Below are 17308 nucleotides of genomic sequence, written 5' to 3' on the forward strand. Positions count from 1 at the left end.
TTTATTTACTTTATCTGGTGTTTTGTCTGTCTGCCTCCACGTGTGTGCTGGTGCCTGAGGATGTCAGAATAGGATGTCAGAGCCCCTGGAACTGAAGTTACTGATGTTTGTGAACTACCTTGTAGGTCCTGGGAACTGAACCCAGGCCCTCTGCAAGAGTGCTCTTAACCACTGAGCTCTTTTGACCCAGGACCTTGCTTTGTAGCCAGGATAGCCACAAACTCATGATCCTCTTTTGCTTTAACCTCCCAAATATTAGTGATGTTGGCTTTCACTGAGATTAACTCTGTAGTTAGCATGCTAGGCAATTAGGTACCAAAGCCATGGGCTTTAGGGTTCTTTGTCTCATTCCCAAGAAGAATAAGGAAATGTGGGCAAGAGTGAGAAGTGTGAATGTAGATAAATTAAGAAAAAGTAAGAGATCCCAAAATGAGATGTTCCAGAGGAGAAATACTGCCTTTTTGTCTTGTCTAGTAGCCTTTATGGGGTGGGGGAAAGTTACAGCCAGAATTGGCTACTGAGCTCATCTTTATTGAGACTGGTCATCTTAGAGCACATCACTAGCCAAGCCAGTAAAGGGTCCGCACACCTTAGGCATGCTCCCAACCAGAGAAGTGACTATGTGTCATTCAGCCAGCGAGTGGGTATGCATGTGACTGGCTCATAAGCCACCACTCCCTTGCCTAAGGGGGTGTAACTACTGTCTCACTAGGACTTCAGGAGTACAGCTCCATGCCTGGCTGGCTTCATCTGTTTTTAGCAAGTCTGTTCTCATTGCATCTGTTAGGCCTAGTATTAGCCACACATCTGTCTGGGCTGCAGTTTCTACACTGTCCTAGAAGAGGCTCGTGATACAAACCTTCTTTGCAAGACAGGCATTTAGAAACTGATGTCTTCTAACAGGAGTTTTGGCTGAACACTCCCAAGACAAGCCCCAAGTGTCTCTAAGGTGAAGGTTCTCAAGTCTGAGCCTGCACCTGAAGAGCTTGTTAAAACAGATCACATCATGGGCCGCAGCCCAAGTCCCAGTTTCTGATTAGATAAGGGTGGGGGTGGAGCTGTTTTCTGCTGCCACTGTCAATTCCAGAATCGCCCTTCGAAAATCACTGCTCTCAAGCATGGCAAGAAATCTGTGCCCTTTGAGCGTAGGTGACCTACCTGGCTTCCAGATGGAGCTTATGAGCTAACTGTTCAGGAGGGAAAGTAGGAGAAGTGCTCTTGGGTTGCGCTATGGACTGAATATTGATGTCCCTCAGAGTTTTTATGCTGAAATCTAGTGCCCATCATGGGGGACACTAGAGGTGGGTCCTTTTAGGAAAAGGTTGGTGATGAGTGCTGCCCCCGTGATGGGAGTACCACCTTTAATAGTGGGGAGGATATGAGGGTACAGCAACAAGTGACGTGTGAGTGACAGATACCGAATCTGCTAATGCTCTGACTGTGGACTTGCCAGCATCTAAAAGTTCTCTGTTGGGTGGATGAGGGGTGAGACAGGCTCTCACACTACAGCCCTGGCTAACCTCGAACTCACTACTTAGTCCAGCCTGGTCCCGGGGAATCCCTGCTGCCACCCAAGTGCTGGAATTATAGACATGAGCCACCACCCAGTCTTTAAAAGATTGATGAATGACTGAAACGGTAAAATGAGCTAATTGCAAAGACGAAGTTATAATATATAAATGCAGGTTTCTTGGAAGCATGCATGGGGAGGAAGGGGAAGAACATGTAGAGAAAGGAGAGAGAGAAGGAATAGAAGGAGAAGAAGAGGAGAGATACAGAAAGAGAGAGGAGGTGGGTGGGGAACCAAAGTATCTGGATTATATAGTGAAGGGAAGGCCCTGCCCCTGGGCTGGAAAGTTCAGGGTACAGGGTGGGATGGATATGCCAGCCACGCCCTGCAGCAGGTAGGGCCCAAGTGACTTTTGCTTTTCCAAACACGCGCAACAATTTTCCTCTTTTATTAAAGATAATCATAGCAAGATAATCATTTGTAAATATGTTTTTTTTTAACCTGGCCTGAGAATTTGTATAAGTTTATCTAGAAGTAGTGATTGGTGAAGATTGTCTCCGATCTGATTTGTGAGAACCTTCCATAAAGGACTTTAGAGTTGGCTTTCAAAAGCCTTTTGAAACTAGAAAACCAAGCCAAGGGCTCTTCATCACACTTCGTCTGCAGCATCTGGCTAAATTCCTCTCTTCTTGGGGTTTTTAAAATATTTTGAAGCATGAGGTGACACTCTTTATCATAGGAACTAAATACACAGGGTTATAAAGCAAATTGTTCCAAGGGATTTTAATTGACACCATGAAGTCAAATTCAGTTTCTTAAAGTTATCTAGTCGCATCTGAGACCATGGCTGCTAGTCAAACTCTGGTGGGGACAGCCAGCATTTCTGACTGGCTCTTGTTAGAAAGAAAACAGGTTCCTGTTTTATTTGTATAAATAACTATATTTTCATAAACTAAAAATATTACCAAAAATTTGTGGGAAGAGACCAAATGTTTGAATTCTGCTCACTGAAGTCTAATGCTTACAAAATTGCTATAAACTGTGGACAGTTTTCGGAACAGTAAAGTTTCCTTACACCTGGGAAATAAAAATCAATGTTCCAAACAAAGACCCTAACACTTCATTAGTTCAACCCCATATGGATGAGAATAGCCCTCATTTATTTGAGTGCTTAGAATTCAGGGAATGGCACTACTTGAGAAGGACTAGGAGGTGTGGTCTTGTTGAAGGAAGTGTGTCACTGGGGGCGGGCTTTGAGCTTTCACAAGTCTGGCCAGGCCCAGTTTCTCCTCCCATCCTCTGCCTGTTGCCTGCAGGTCAGGATGAAAAGCTCTCAGTTACTACTGCTCCAGTATCGTTCCTATCTGCTTTCCGCCATGATGATCCAACGCTAACCCTCTAAAACTGTAAGGAAGCCCCCAGATAAATGCTTTCTTTTATAAGAGTTGCCTTGCTCATGGTGTCTCTCCACAACAACAGAACAGTAACTAAGACAAGGATTTCTGCTTTTACAGCAGAAATAAAATCACTGCGGATGAGCAAGCCCCAGAGCAGATATAGTCACGTCAGATATAGTCTGCTATAATCAGCAACTGACGAGACCATCTTATCGTTTCTGTGACGTCTTAGCACAGTAACCGGGAACCGTGACTGGCACTATTCATCAAGATGTTCTACCCACTGGGAAGCTCACTCAGGTTTAGAACACGCATGTCTAATGTGTTCCTAGAACTATGACTCAAAGTCAAGTCTTCTGTCTTATTTGGTAATGCTTGCCACAGAAGTCAGCATTTCAAATGAGCCTAGTTGGCTTTAAGTACCCTGTCTACCTAGATCCCCGGGGCATAGTCAAAATTAAATAATAAATACATAAAAATAAAACAAAAACTTAATTTAGAATTTAATTTGAGAAAATTTGTCAGATAAACCAAAAAGTTAAAACACTTTACAAAAAGGTAACTGCGAGAGCCTATGAGATGGTCTAGCGGAAATGGCCTTTGATGCAAAAACCTGACAACCTGAGTTCAATCCCTGGGACCCACATGGTGGAAGAAGAGAACCAATTCTCACAAGTTGTGCACATACACACACACACACTAAAATGTGATAAAAAACAAAATTGAAAATTACTGTGGAAAAGCATTTATTTAATTAGAATAAAGATGAAAAGACTTTAAAAGCAAATGTGGAGCATCACAAAATTGTACAACTTATAAAGTATTTTATCATTAAATGTTGACTAATCAAAGACTTAATAAAAAAACAAAACACAATAAGTTATTATTTGTGAATGTGTGTATCTGTATGTATATGTGCATGTGTGTGTCTGTGTGTGTGTCTGTGTATATATGAATGTGTGTGTTAATGTGTATATGCATTTGTCTCCGTGTGTCTGTATGAATGAGTGTATGTGAATGTGTGTGTCTGTCTGTCTGTGAATATGTATATATGTCTATCTGTATGAAAGTGTGTGTATGTGTCTGTGTGTGTATATGAATGTGTGTATGTGTGTGTATGTGTCTGTGTGTGTGAATGCGTGTGTCTGTAAATGTGTGTGTGTGAATGTATGTGGATGTGTGTGTGTGTGGCTATGTATGAATGTGTGTGTGTGAATGTATGTGTGTCTTATTCTCCTGGCAGAGGGTCTCTTTTTGAACCTGAACTTTGTTCCTTTCAGCCAGGCTGGCTGGCGAGCAAACTCCTGCCTGACTCTTATCCGCAGCACTGGAGTTGAGCACTGGAGCTGCAGGTGTGGACAACCACACCTAGCTTATTCGCATGGGTGCTGGGGATTCACACTCAGGCCCTCATGTTTGCACAGCTCTTACCCCCTGAGCCATGTCCCTGGCGCCCGAGAAACTAAGTAGATGTAACACAGACCCACTCATTTTTATATTACTCTCACTTTTTCTTCTCTTCCTTACTGGTTTACTCAAATGAACTCAAACCTATTAGTACTATTTTAGAAAGCTAAGTTTTAGTGGAGAGGGTAAGTAAGGCAAGGTGACAGGCAGTGCAGGCTGCCAAGGAGATTGACACAACCAGCCCAGTGAGTCGCAGGCCTGAGTCCTATGAACTCAGAAGGCTGCAGCAGCAGAATCGCAAGTTCAAGGCCTGCCTGGGCTGCAGAACAAGGCCAAGCTGAGTACAAGGCCAATCTGGGAAACACAGGAAGACCCTGCCCAGAAATAAAAAGTGAAGTCAGTGGTAGTGGCACATTCCTTTAATCCTATCAATCTGGAGACAGGCAGGAGAAGCTCCAAGTTCGAGGCCAGCCTGGTCTGTGGAGAAAGTTCCAGGACAACACACTGAAACACTTTCCCTGTTTCCTTAAGTTTAATTACAAGTATAAGACTTTTAATTCAAACAACCCCATTTTTTTATTATAGAAATCTAGGTAATAAGTAACTCTGCACTGCCACATCCCCACAGTTTATGGGGTTTTGAGCTGCAGCGGGATGTGTTTACTGACCAACAGAACACGCTTGTGTTTTGGAATCCAGAAGAAAGTTCATATCTCTATTAAGCAAGCAGCTCACCTACAGCGGTTAGCCTATCCGTGGAAGATCTGATCATCACTGAGTAGCCCTCATGATAACTCCTGAGGGCACTGTCTCAGGAGAGATTTGGCAAACTTTTAAAGTAACATTAAAAAAACCTATGTCTGAAAGTTCTCCCTCAATTAATTCTCACTGATTTTTTTAATTTGTATTTTATTAGTGTGTGTGTGTTTGCGAATTGAAACTACCAATTTATAACCCGAAATTTTTACTAATATTATAAGAAACACCTTTAAGGGGCTGGAGAGATGGCTCAGCAGTTAAGGGCACTGGCTGCTCTTCCAGATGACATGGGTTCAAATCCCAGCACCCACATGGCAACTCACAACTAACACTCTGACACAAACATACATGCAAGCAAACCAATGCACACAAAATAAAGGTAAATAAAATTTAAAAAATAGAAACACCTTTAAGGTAATTTTTGAAGTCAGGTATGGTGATACATGCCTGTAATTCCAGGCAATAAGCAGAGGAGTTAGCCTGAGCTATCTAGTAAACACAAGGCAAAACTGGTCTACAAAGTAAGCATACTTAAAGAAGAAGAACAACAAAAAAGATATTTTTGCTGAATTTTCAAATAGGCAAAAATCACAATGAATAAGCCAGCTGTGGTAGCACATGCCTTTGATCCCAGCACTTGGGAGGTAGGTGGATCACTGTGAGTTCAAAGCCAGCTTGGTCTACAAAGCAAGTCCAAGATAGCCAATGCTGCACAGAAAAACTCTGTCTCGAAAATAAAAAAACAACAACAACAACAAAAATCACAGTGGAAAGGAAAATGAGCAGAGAAGCATTGTGCTGAGCCAGGTGCAGTGGCGCATGCCTGTAATCCCAACACTCTGGGAGGAAGAGGAGAGTGTATCTCTATGAGTTTGAGGCCAGCCTTGTCTATAGAGTCCAGGACAGCCAAGGTGACACAGAGAAAACCTGTCTCAGATGGAAAAAACAAAATAAAACAAAACAGAAGCATTGTTCTGGAACCATAGCCAAAGATAGATTAGAGAGAGAAGAAGGAGGAGGAGGAGGAGGAGGAGGAGGAGGAGGAGGAGGAGGAGGAGGAGGAGGAGGAGGAGGAGAAGAAGAAGAAGAAGAAGAAGAAGAAGAAGAAGAAGAAGAAGAAGAAGAAGAAGAAGAAGAAGAAGAAGAAGAAGGCGGCAACAAGGACAATGAAAATCAAGACCATTATACCTTCTGGCTGAAGGGAGGTGTTTGAATGCTTAGTCCCAGTAGGAGAACTAATTGGGGGTGTGGCCTTGTTTGGGGAGGTGTGTCACTGAAGTTGGGAATGGGAACTTTAAAGTTTCAAAAGCCACAGGGCATCCTTGGTACAGTTTCTGCCTCCTGCTTACAGTTTTGAGACGTAAGTTCTCAGTGTTCTTTCAGACATGCCTTTAGCTCTGTCGTTAGACTCAACCCTCTGAAACTGTAAACCCAAATAAACACTTTTTTTTATACATTGTGTTGGCTATGGCAGTTTTTGTTTGGTTTGGTTTGGTTTGGTTTGGTTTGGTTTGGTTTGGTTTGGTTTTTCAAGCCAGGGTTTCTCAGTGTGGCCTTGGTTTGGCTGTCCTGGACTCACTTTGTAGACCAGTCTGGCCTTAAACTCACAGAGATCCACCTGCCTCTGCCTCCCCAAGTGCTGGGATCACAGTTGTGTGTTCCTGGCTGGCCACGATGTTTTATCACATCCGTAGGAAAGTGATTTTTTTTTCAAGGAGGACATAATTCCTCCTCAGCCTTCCTAAACTTGTAGCTGAGATAAGAGTCCTCTAAGGCAAGGCAGTTAATGAGGAAAAAAGAGTAATGATGATTCGCATGCCTGGGAGAGAAGTCCCCACAGGCAGTGGCCTGGCAGGCTGTCTTCCGTGGTGTGTAATCCAACAGATAGGGCACGCTAGAGAAGTGACAGGACAGGATGGAGCGAGGGAAGTCCAAAACTCCTGAAGTGGGAAACCGGGAAGATGAACTTTAAAGCTGTTGGCAGATCCTCTGGTGCCTTTCGGTCTGAGCCAATAGGACAAACACTGTAAAGCAGGCATTACATCCAGGCACCAGGAAGGAGGAAGAGAGCAAGGCTCTCGGACTTCGTGGATCCTCGTCTTGGTTTTAGGCAAACAGGGTGAAGAGTTCTGCTTTTTTATTGTCTTCAGCTCAACAATTCGTTATATGTAGAAGATAAATATTTTTATTTAGTGATTATAAATGCAAAAGCCTCTCAGTAAAGTACTAGCAAACCAAAGCTGCAAGTTGAGATTGATTCCAACTTTATACAGAAATCAATCTACATGGTATGAGCACATTAGTAAGAGCTGAGGTGAAACACACAGGCACGTGATTACATCACAGGGAAAATATTTGACAAAGTCAAATCTCTTTTTTTTTATGATATAAAAACAAAACACCCAGCAAACCAGGAAAAGAAGAAAACTTTCTCAATATGATCAAAACCATATAAGAAAACTTGATAATTAGAATTGTTACTAGAATTTTTAGGGTACAAGTTTAGACATCTCAACTAGTCTAAACAACCTAGCCCAAACATGACAGTTAAAAAGACACACAAGTAATAACGAAAAAGAGAGAAAAGATTTATTCAACGTGGTGACATTAGGAAAGGGACCTGTGAAGCCTCCCAGGTCCATCCTCAGGATCCTGGCACGAGGTCTGGGTTTAAACAGAAGGCAAGCGGCACCCACAGCCAAGCAGTCCTGGTCACGGGGTGTGGCATCTCATTCAGGGAGGAAACCTCCTCTGGCTGGCACCAGGGCCTCAGCATTTTCCTTTCCTCAGATGACATTCCTGGAGAAGCCCGTGGGATCCAAGGCCTCAATACTCTGATCGCCTAAAGATCTCTCGGTACACTATCTTCTCACCTGCCAGGGCAGGCACAACCTTAAAGCCAAAGACGGAAACTCTTTCTTCTAACATAAAAACAGAACAAAACAAAAAAGACAGGGTGTTCTCCTTCAGCATCTCTTCTTGACGTTGTGCTGGAAATCCTAGCCAGGGCAATAAAAGAAAACACACAAATCAGAAAAGTAAAAAGCCGCCTACAGCCATTGATGACACACACAGGGGGAAAAAACAAAAAACAAAACAAACAAACAAAAAAAAAAACTATGAGAGTAGTAATCAAATTCGGTAAAACTATGAGATGTAAGATCACCATGTAAAAAGCATGCAGGTTCTTTAAAAATTGTGTGTGCGCACATGCGTGTCTGTCGCATGCATGCATGACTGTGGTGGCCAGTGCCTGAGGAGGTCAGAAGAAGGTGTTGGATCCCCTGGGACTGCAGTTGTGAATTTTAAATTTTTAAGAGAAAAACTTGTAAAAGAGAGCAAAAGTAGCGGGTACCAAACCCAGGTCCTCTGCAAGAACAGCCAGTGCTTTTAACTGCTGAGCCATCTCCCTAGTCCAAAATCAATTGTAACTTCATATATTAGCAATGGCCAATCTGAAAAGGAAGTTAAGAAAAGAATTCTATTGTAATAACAAAAAAGAAAAGCTACTTAGAATAAAATTAACAAGAAGATATAAATTTGTATACTAAAAAAAATACAGATTGTTACCAAAAGTAACATAAATGGAAAGGCAATCTGTTTTTTATGATTTAGAAGACTTAACACGCTAAGATGTTAGTATTCTCTCACAGTGATGTACAGATTCAGCATAGTCCCTACAAGAGTCTCAATGATTTTTTTTTGTAGAAATGGGACAGTTATCTAAAGTTTTTACCCAATCATAAAGGATCCTGAACAAACAAAACAAATGTTTGTTTGTTTGTTTGTTTGTTTGTTTTAAAAAAAACTGGAATATCTACAATTTTTGGCTTAACACATACTACAAGTTGGGAATGTATACATATACATATATATTATTCATATATATGAAAGAGAATTATTTCTCCCTAGCTAGAACCTCCAGTTGAAAAAAAAAAATAAAATGGGAAAAGATTTGAATTGGTAGTTCTCCAAACATGCTATGCAAGTAGCTAGCAAGCGTATGAAAAAATAGTCTAGATCATTAGTCATTAGAGAAATTAAAGCTACAATAAAGTAGCATTTCAAACCCACAGAATGACTAAGTTTGACAGAAAGGGGAGAAAGCATTGGCAAGGGCATAGAGGAACTGCTGGCAGAAACACAAAATGGTGTAGGCGCTGTGAGAAACAGGTGGGCCGGCCTCCAGCGAGCTGAAGACAGGCTTTCCATGAGGGAGTAACTTACTCCCAGCTTATGAACTGAAGGCGGTGTTTAAGCAAATATGAGTGTTCCTGGCACCCCTGTTCACAATTAAGGAGCGACAGAACCGACCCAATGTCCTTCGGTGGCTGAATGGATTAAAAATGTGGTATAGTCATACAATGGAAAACTGCTCATTAACTGTAAAACATGAGTGCACACCACAGCATGAATAATCCCCTGAAACAGTCACTGAAGGAAAAGGTCAGTTATTGTATAGTTGCATTTAGATGAATTATCAAGGAACGGTAGTCATAAAAACAGAAAACATAAGTGATCACTTGGGCTGAGGAAGAGAAGAAATAGGGAGTGATTACTTAGTGCAGGATGATCCAAATATTCTGGAACTAGGTAAAATAATTGAAGAAAAAAATGTCTAAATGGCATTAAATTGTACACTGTTTTAGGGTTTCTCTGTGTAGCCCTGACTGTCCTGGAACTGGCTCTGTAGACCAGGCTGGCCTCAAACACAGATCTGCCTGCCTCTGCCTCCCTAGGGCTGGGGCTAAGGGCATGCGCCGCCACCGCTGGCTGCCCCATGTACACTGTTGAGACAGGCTTTCCTGGAGCCCAGCATGACCTCGAACTTGCTGTGCAGTGGAGAGCGTAGCATTAACACCTGATGCTTGTGTCTCCTCCTCCTCCCAAGTGCTGGGGTGACAGGTGTGTGGCACCACACTCGATTTTGAAACATATTTTTGAAGGCTGATTTTACATTGCATGGGACTCACCTCACATCTTAAAAGACAGCAGAGAGGGTGCTGTTGCCCAGGACTATTCTCCATGCCAAACAGCTGTGGCAACTTGAAAGAGATGATCTCAGCTAGGCTTGTTGACTGTTTACATCCCCCCAGAGAGGATTGGGGAGAGTCACAGGGCCTCCTCTGGGTACCCCGCCGCTCCCAGCACCTGTGGTATGCTCCTCTACCTGAATTGCACTTGGCCGGGGTAAGGGCTAGAGTATGTAGGCCTGGGAAGTCAGGGGCTCCATCTATGTGGCTACAGTAAAGCTCGTCCTGCTTGGCTGAAGGCTTTCCAGGTGTGGCCTGCTGGGGAGGAGCGCCCACACTGCTCTAAGTACCAACTTTACTGATGCTAAGTAAGGAAGCCTATAAATTCATTGTTTCCCCGGAATGCACTATGGTGGAATCGTGCCTTGGTTTGTCGTTGGGACCTTGGGAGAAGGGGTAGACATTGCTTATGTCTCTCCCTGGGAAGGAATTTTAGCTGTAGATGCAGTCCTATATTTTCAGAAAGAAAACTGTGGATCCATCCAGATCCATAGTTATAAAGGGCCTTGTGGGGCCTCTGCCCTTTCAAAACACATGTGCGAACAGCTCTAAAAAGGGAGCTCAGCTCATTGGCACTGTTAGGAGCGGACAGTTCAAATCACTGTTATGGCTATTTTGGTGTTTCCAATTACCAGGGCATCATGATGGTTCTTTTTATTTTTATTTATTTACTTTCTTCAGGACAGGGTTTCTCTATGTATCATCTCTGGCTGTCCTGGAACTCACTGGGTAGACCAGACTGGCCTTGAACTCAGAGATTCACCTGTCCCTGCTCCCAGAGGGCCGGGTTTAAGTTCACGCTAGTTCTTAAATACTTGTGCTTTGTTTTGATTGTTTGTTTTGGCTTTCTGAACCCTGGTTGCCATTTTGGTCTCCCTAGTGCTGGGATTGTAGGTACTCCCAGCCAGTGCTCTCCTGACTACTTTTTAATCATCCTTGCCATTCTGTGCTGAGTGTTCCGAACACTGAGAATACAGCAATGATCAAATCAGAAAAAAAAAAAAAAGCTCAGTCCTCATAAAGTTTACATGCTAGTGTGGAAGAGAGAAATGCCAGGTGAGATAGCATTCCTGTATTGGAGCATTTAAGAGGATCAGAAGTTCAAGGCCAGTATGGGCTTCATAGGGCGAGCCTGTCAGAAAATAAAACAACACACATTTAATGATAATACAATAGACACAGAGAGGCACTAAGAAAAAGAAGAAAAACCAGGTTAAAGGTATTGGACACAGCCCTGCCAGTCACACCTAAGGCACCCCAGGAGACCAGTCCTCCTGCAGCTAACAATTACAAACAGGACCAGAAGGAAAGTAGGTGAGACGGAAAGAATGGAAGCGCCCTAAAGTTACCATACACGACACCTGCCCCCAATGGCAGGGTCTTAGAATGGAGGAATTTTTTATTAAAGCAAGCCCAACACTCATTAGTTCAAAGAAACCACAGTGCAGGGTCACCATAAACAGGAGGGAACCGAGAAGAGAAATCCAGAAAAGGGTAAAGGTGAGGAGGTGGGCAGAATCTGGCCCAAACCTCTGGCTCATCCCAGCCACATGCAGCCAACTCCCAGCTGCTTAGCCAAGGTGAACAGACCCAAACCGCTGCAGCAGGGCAAAGAGCGTTCACCGTGTGTGTTTGGCCAAGTCAAACCAGCTGGCTTTTGTTTTTGCTTTAATCACACGCTCTTCAGAGAACGTGAAAGAGTCCAAATCAAAGTTCTGCTAAAACTCCCCTTAAAGGCTCTCTTCCTACCCACTCTACTTGGGCTCCTCACGCTCCATTCTCTCTTCTCTCTTTGTTAGGTGGGCAAGGGAAAGTGAGCCAGTATCTTCAGGGCAAACTTGGCATCAAGAACCAAAAGTAGCATTGTGCTTGCCTTTGACCCAGTACTTCCTCTTTGAGATCTCACCTCTTAGAGATAAGAAATACACTTGCAAGCATACAAGTAAGAAATACAGGGCAGGGCAGGGCATGGTAGCACATGCCTGCACTCCCAGTTCAGGAGGCAAAGGCAGAGAGATGCTTGCAAGTTCCAGGACAGCCAAGGTTACAAAGTGAGGCCCTGACTGCTGGGGTACACTGTGTAAGGGTGTGTCTCTGTCTTGCTTCACCCAAGGCATTCTCTGCTTGGCTTTCATAAAAACCTGATGGCCAATGGCTGGGCAGTAAGTAAGAAGGTGGGACTTTCTGGTAGAGAGAAAGGGACGATAGGAAAGATTTGAGAAGAGGAGATTCAGCCAGCAGATGAGGTAACAGACAGATGTGAACATGAGCAGAGACAGGCCGTGTCATAGCAGGACGAAGGTGGGACTTAGGCAATTAGCCAGGTTAGAGGAGTGGGGAGGTAGCCCCAGTTAAAGGCCTGAGCTTTTAAAATATAAAAGTGTCTCCACAGCTGGCAGGTCCATAGAAGTCCAGCTACACCTGATCCCTCCTGCACCCCTCTCTCTCTCCCCACCCTCTCCCTATTATGCATGTGGCAGAGAATTTTTCCTGCTCTGTCTGCTCATCTGCTAGTTTTCTGTGGCACAGACCCTGTAAAATTCGACTGACAAAGAGCAGGTAAAGAAAAAAAGAGCAGGAAGTTTGTGGCAACATGCACTATATGGACAGGACAACACTTAATGGCTGGCAAAGGGCTGGGGAGGACCAGAATTTATACGTCATCCTGTTAAGGAAAAAAATGCTGTTAAGGAAAAAAATCCTGTTAAGGAAAAAAATGTAAGAGTGGTGCAATAAACTTTGTGCCAGGCTAAGGGTCTGTTTTGTCTCCAGCATTTAATCTTTATCCTTCCCTGGTGAAGGCAAAGGGGAGCTTTTATAAATCTACAACTTGCCTTCAGGCAAGTGAGGGAGAGCCAAAATTATTTCTTATGCCTGCTTCTTTTCGATTATCTTCAGCTCCAAATACCCACCCCCCTTTTCACAGGAGTGCTGGAGTGCTGTGTCCTAAACACTCCTCAGGCAGTTTTACTTATGGTATTGTTTTAAATGTTTCAGAATTGTCGGGAAAAAAAGCAAAGACTAACACTTTTGAGAAAATGTTCTGTTGAGGGGCTAGAGAAATGGCTCAGTAGTTAAGAGTGCTTTCTAGATGGGAGCGGTGATGCACACCTGTGGTCCCAGTGCCCACCATTTGCAGCACAGCAACGCAAGATGCTCCAGGGGTGCCAGGATTGTCTTACCAAAGTCATGCAAAGGCTGTAAAGCTCCTTCAGAAAAACGGCTCTATAGATCACAGAAAACAATCACTATTTTCCACAAATGAGAGCTTGTGATTTGGTAAACTACTGCTCTGAACAGGGCTGTAACAATGCAGGCGTCCATAACAACAGCAACTCCTTCAACAGAGCATTTTAAAATCAGCTTTGGCTGGGTGGTGGCGGCACATGCCTTTAAGCCCAGCGCTCAGAAGGCAAAAGCAGGCAGATATCTGTGAGTTCCAAGGCCAGCCTGGTCTACAGTGTGAGCTCCAGAGCAGCCAAGGCTACACCAAAAAAAAAAAAACTGTGTTTCGAAAAACCAATGATAATAATAATAATAGTAATATACTAATAATAAAACTTTATTTTAAATTATAATTATTTGTGTGAATCTGATGTTGGCATGTGAGTATGAATGCAGGTGCCTACACAGAAGAGGGTGCCTGGAACTGGAGTTATAGGTGGTCATGTGCCTTCCAAAAGTGGGTGATGGGAACTGAAGTCAGGTCTTCTGCAAGAACAGCAAGAACTCTTTTTTTAATTTATTTATTTATTTATTTATTTATTTATTTATTTATTTTTCTCTCTCTCTCTTTCTCTCTCTCTTTCTTTCTTTCTCTCTCTCTCTCTCTTTCTTTCTCTCTCTCTCTCTCTCTCTCTCTCTCTCTTTTCTTTTCGAGACAGGGTTTCTCTGTGTAGCCTTGGCTGTCCTGGACTCACTTTGTAGACCAGGCTGGCCTCAAACTCGGTGATCTGCCTGCCTCGCAGAGCAGCACCACCACCGCCCAGCCAAAGCTGATTTTTTAAAATGCTCTGTTGAAGGAGTTACTGCTGTTATGGACCTCTGCACTGTTATAGCCCTGCTGAGGGCAGTAATTTACCAAATCACAAGCTCTCAGAACACCACACCTGGGGATTCAGCCCACAAATGCAAATATTGTAGTGGAATTTTAGTAGAATCATTGTATCTAGGATAAACATTAGAACGAAATAGTCATTTTTCACTGTATCTATGGTAAATTTCAGAATGAATGGTTGTTTTCTAGAAGTACTTAGACCCTGAAGAAATCTTTGTGGAAAACAGTGATTGTTTTCTGTGATCTATAGAGCTGCTTTTCTGAAAGAGCTTCACAGCTTTTACATGACTTTGGTCACAGGACAATCCTGGCACCCTTGGAGCATCTTGCATTATTGAGTACTGAGAATGGTAAACAATAAGGACTAAAGGGGTGTGATGTTTTTCTTCACAAAATGTACAGATTAGATCAGAGGCTTTGGTATGAGGAACTTGTTTTACTCAAAACACAACTTCTGTGTAACAACAAATATGCCTTTGTACGGCTGTTTAATAGTCAGTCTACGCAGACCAGGCTGGCCTTGAATTCACAGAGATTCACCTGCCTCTACCACCTGAGTACTGGGACCGAAGGCACCACTGCCTGGCCAAACCCTTCTATATTAGTTACATTTTAACCATCCATTTACAGTATGTTTACCCTCGAATCATGTTTTCACTTTCCAAAGACTGTAAAATTATAGTTTATATAGGAAATAATATAATTGCCATTGTATGTTTCTGACTTGGTCACTTTCCTCATTAATGTGACAAAATAACTGCCATGAACAAGTTACGGGAAAGATCGGTTTGATTTGGGTCATGGTTTCAGAGCCTTTAGTCCATAGTCCGTAGTTGGCGGCATTGATTCTGGGCCCATGGTAAGCCAGGACGTCAGGGCACTGAAGCCAGATAGAGGAGGAGGATGTTTACTTCAGAACAGATAGGAAGAAAGGAGGGAGGAGGGGCCTGGGAATAACCTTCAAAGGCACGCCTCCCACTGACCCAGTTCTTCCCAAGTCCCCACATCCTACCAAGTATCACCACCAGCTGGGACCAGTCTTTCAGTGGAGGGCACCTTATATGCAGACCATAATATTTACATGCATGTGTGCATACAGATGTAAAAAGAAGCATTTGAGATCATTTTTACTAAAATGGTGACAGTAGGTTGCTCCAAACAGTGGTATCTAGAGTGGACTTCACTTTCTTCTTCGTCAATCCCTCTGTAGACCACATTACCTTATAATAAATATCACTTTTAAAATTAAAAAGCTAGGAAAAGACGCAACACTTACCTAGCATGTGCGCAAGGTCCTCGACTGATCTCCAGTGGGGGGAGAAACCATAATGTAAAGTTTCTTTTAACGGTTGTATTCTGTGCGTTAGAAGACGGAGATGGTGTTCCTTCACTAAGTGGCCAGTGACGAGCTAAATACCTACAGTGGATGGAGTTGGGCTTCTGTTTGTTTGTTTGTTTGTTTGTTTGTTTGTTTGTCTTAAATAGTCTCACTATATTCCCCCAGCTATTAGGAATCTCACTGCGTAGACCAGTCTGGCCCCAAACTCACAGAGACCCACCTGGGTTCTGCCTCCCAAGTGCTGGTTCTAAAGGGGTGCCCAGCCATGGCAGGCCTATAGTACATGGTTAATAAGTCTCCTTTTCTCACCATACCCATGTCTCTGAATAACAAACCTAAAGCTATACACTGATTTGCCCTCACTCTTCAGTGAATATCTGCTGCTCGGAGCTTGTCACATGAAATACATGATCCACTAGATTGGCCGTTTATCACTCTTTTCACCACTTATGTCTAAAACTCTGCAATCAGGGAGTCCCTGCCCTGTAAGGCAAAGACAGTCGGAATGTTCTGAGGGCTCCAGCCTCAAGTGTTCAGCCCAGGTGTTGCATTTCTTGATGGTGGGCCAGTCTTTGCCAAATCCATTCCAGAGAAGGGGGAATTTCCAGAACCAGCTATGCCAGCGGTCCCAGTGATAGCCAGGGGCTGTTTAACATCAAAAACACTGGCCACACCACCTCGGTGTCTGTGTTAAGGTATCTCATGCCTGCTGCACTGTGCCATGGAGCTTGACCATGCTCCAGCTGTGACGCCTCTCTGGTCTTCAGGCCCTCCGTACCAAAATAAAAATTAAAAAACACCCTTCCAATAGTCTTTCAGCAAATTCCTTTTCTGCCTCAGGGATCAAGAAGTGGTTTCTGTTACTTTCAACTAGAAATTCTGCTACATACACATACATACATACACACACATAGGTACATGTGTATATGTGTGAGTGTGTCCTATGTTTTAGGGTTTTCTAGAGTGAAGGGACTCTAGCTAGTTCCAAAGCATGGCTCTAGCGGGCATTCCCTTTCTCTCCCGTTCCCTCTGCCTTGCTAAAAACCATTACATCACATTCCTAAAGCTAGCCCCAAAGTCTGTTCCCTTATCTGACCAACCCTCCCCTTGAGGCTGACTGCCAAGGTCCAGCTATCAAAGTTATTGAAATCCCACAATCAAAGGCTCTCTTTGGCTCACTTAATTAACATGCCCAATTAAAATTAAACACCTCATCCAAACTCAGGGTTTCCCCTCTTACCTATATAAGCTGGCATTTGCCTATGGGCCACATCTGTCCCCTCTTTATCCAGAAGTACTCCTTTGTCTACCTCTGGGACAATATCCCTGCCCCTCTCCCTTGTAACCTTCGCCCTTAACCTCTTATTCCCTGCTCTCTGTCCCTCTGGGGCAAATAAATCTCCTTCGTGCTGAGCACTTGGCCTTGGGGGTCCTGAGCTGATACAGTATCCTTACATAAAGGAACAGAGCCAAAGGGATGAGTGTTATTAATATATGTGTATGCATATAATATTTACATATTATACATAATAAATAATTTATGAAGTTGATTTACATTAAAACAGCCACCACAGCTGAATCACACCTGAGAAGCCGAGAAACCAGTAGTGGCTCAGTCTGTGACGTGGTGTCCTGGCACACAGTAGCTGCCTCTCACTAAGGCGGCCAAGATGTTGTAGAAGCTCAGTCCACAAGGCCGGAAGCTGCAGCCATACAATCTGCTACCAAAAACCCTGAGGTTTCTGGAATTGCTGTTCAGATATCAGTGAGCAAATCAAGGGATAAATCAACTCGGAGGCAAGAGGT

At 43.4% G+C, this 17308-nt stretch overlaps 1 long non-coding RNA gene across 1 annotated transcript; it reads right to left on the minus strand.

Moving 5' to 3' along the window:
• Window positions 1–7689: 7689 nt before the first annotated feature.
• LOC132646741 (uncharacterized) lies at window positions 7690–16829 on the minus strand. Its single transcript, XR_009584992.1, has 3 exons — window positions 16743–16829; window positions 15440–15580; window positions 7690–8072 (listed from the first exon to the last, which is right to left on the minus strand). It is a non-coding gene; the product is annotated as an uncharacterized LOC132646741 (long non-coding RNA).
• Window positions 16830–17308: the final 479 nt, after the last annotated feature.

This window comes from Meriones unguiculatus, chromosome 12, assembly GCF_030254825.1.
Source record: "Meriones unguiculatus strain TT.TT164.6M chromosome 12, Bangor_MerUng_6.1, whole genome shotgun sequence".
Taxonomy (NCBI): Eukaryota; Metazoa; Chordata; class Mammalia; order Rodentia; family Muridae; genus Meriones; species Meriones unguiculatus.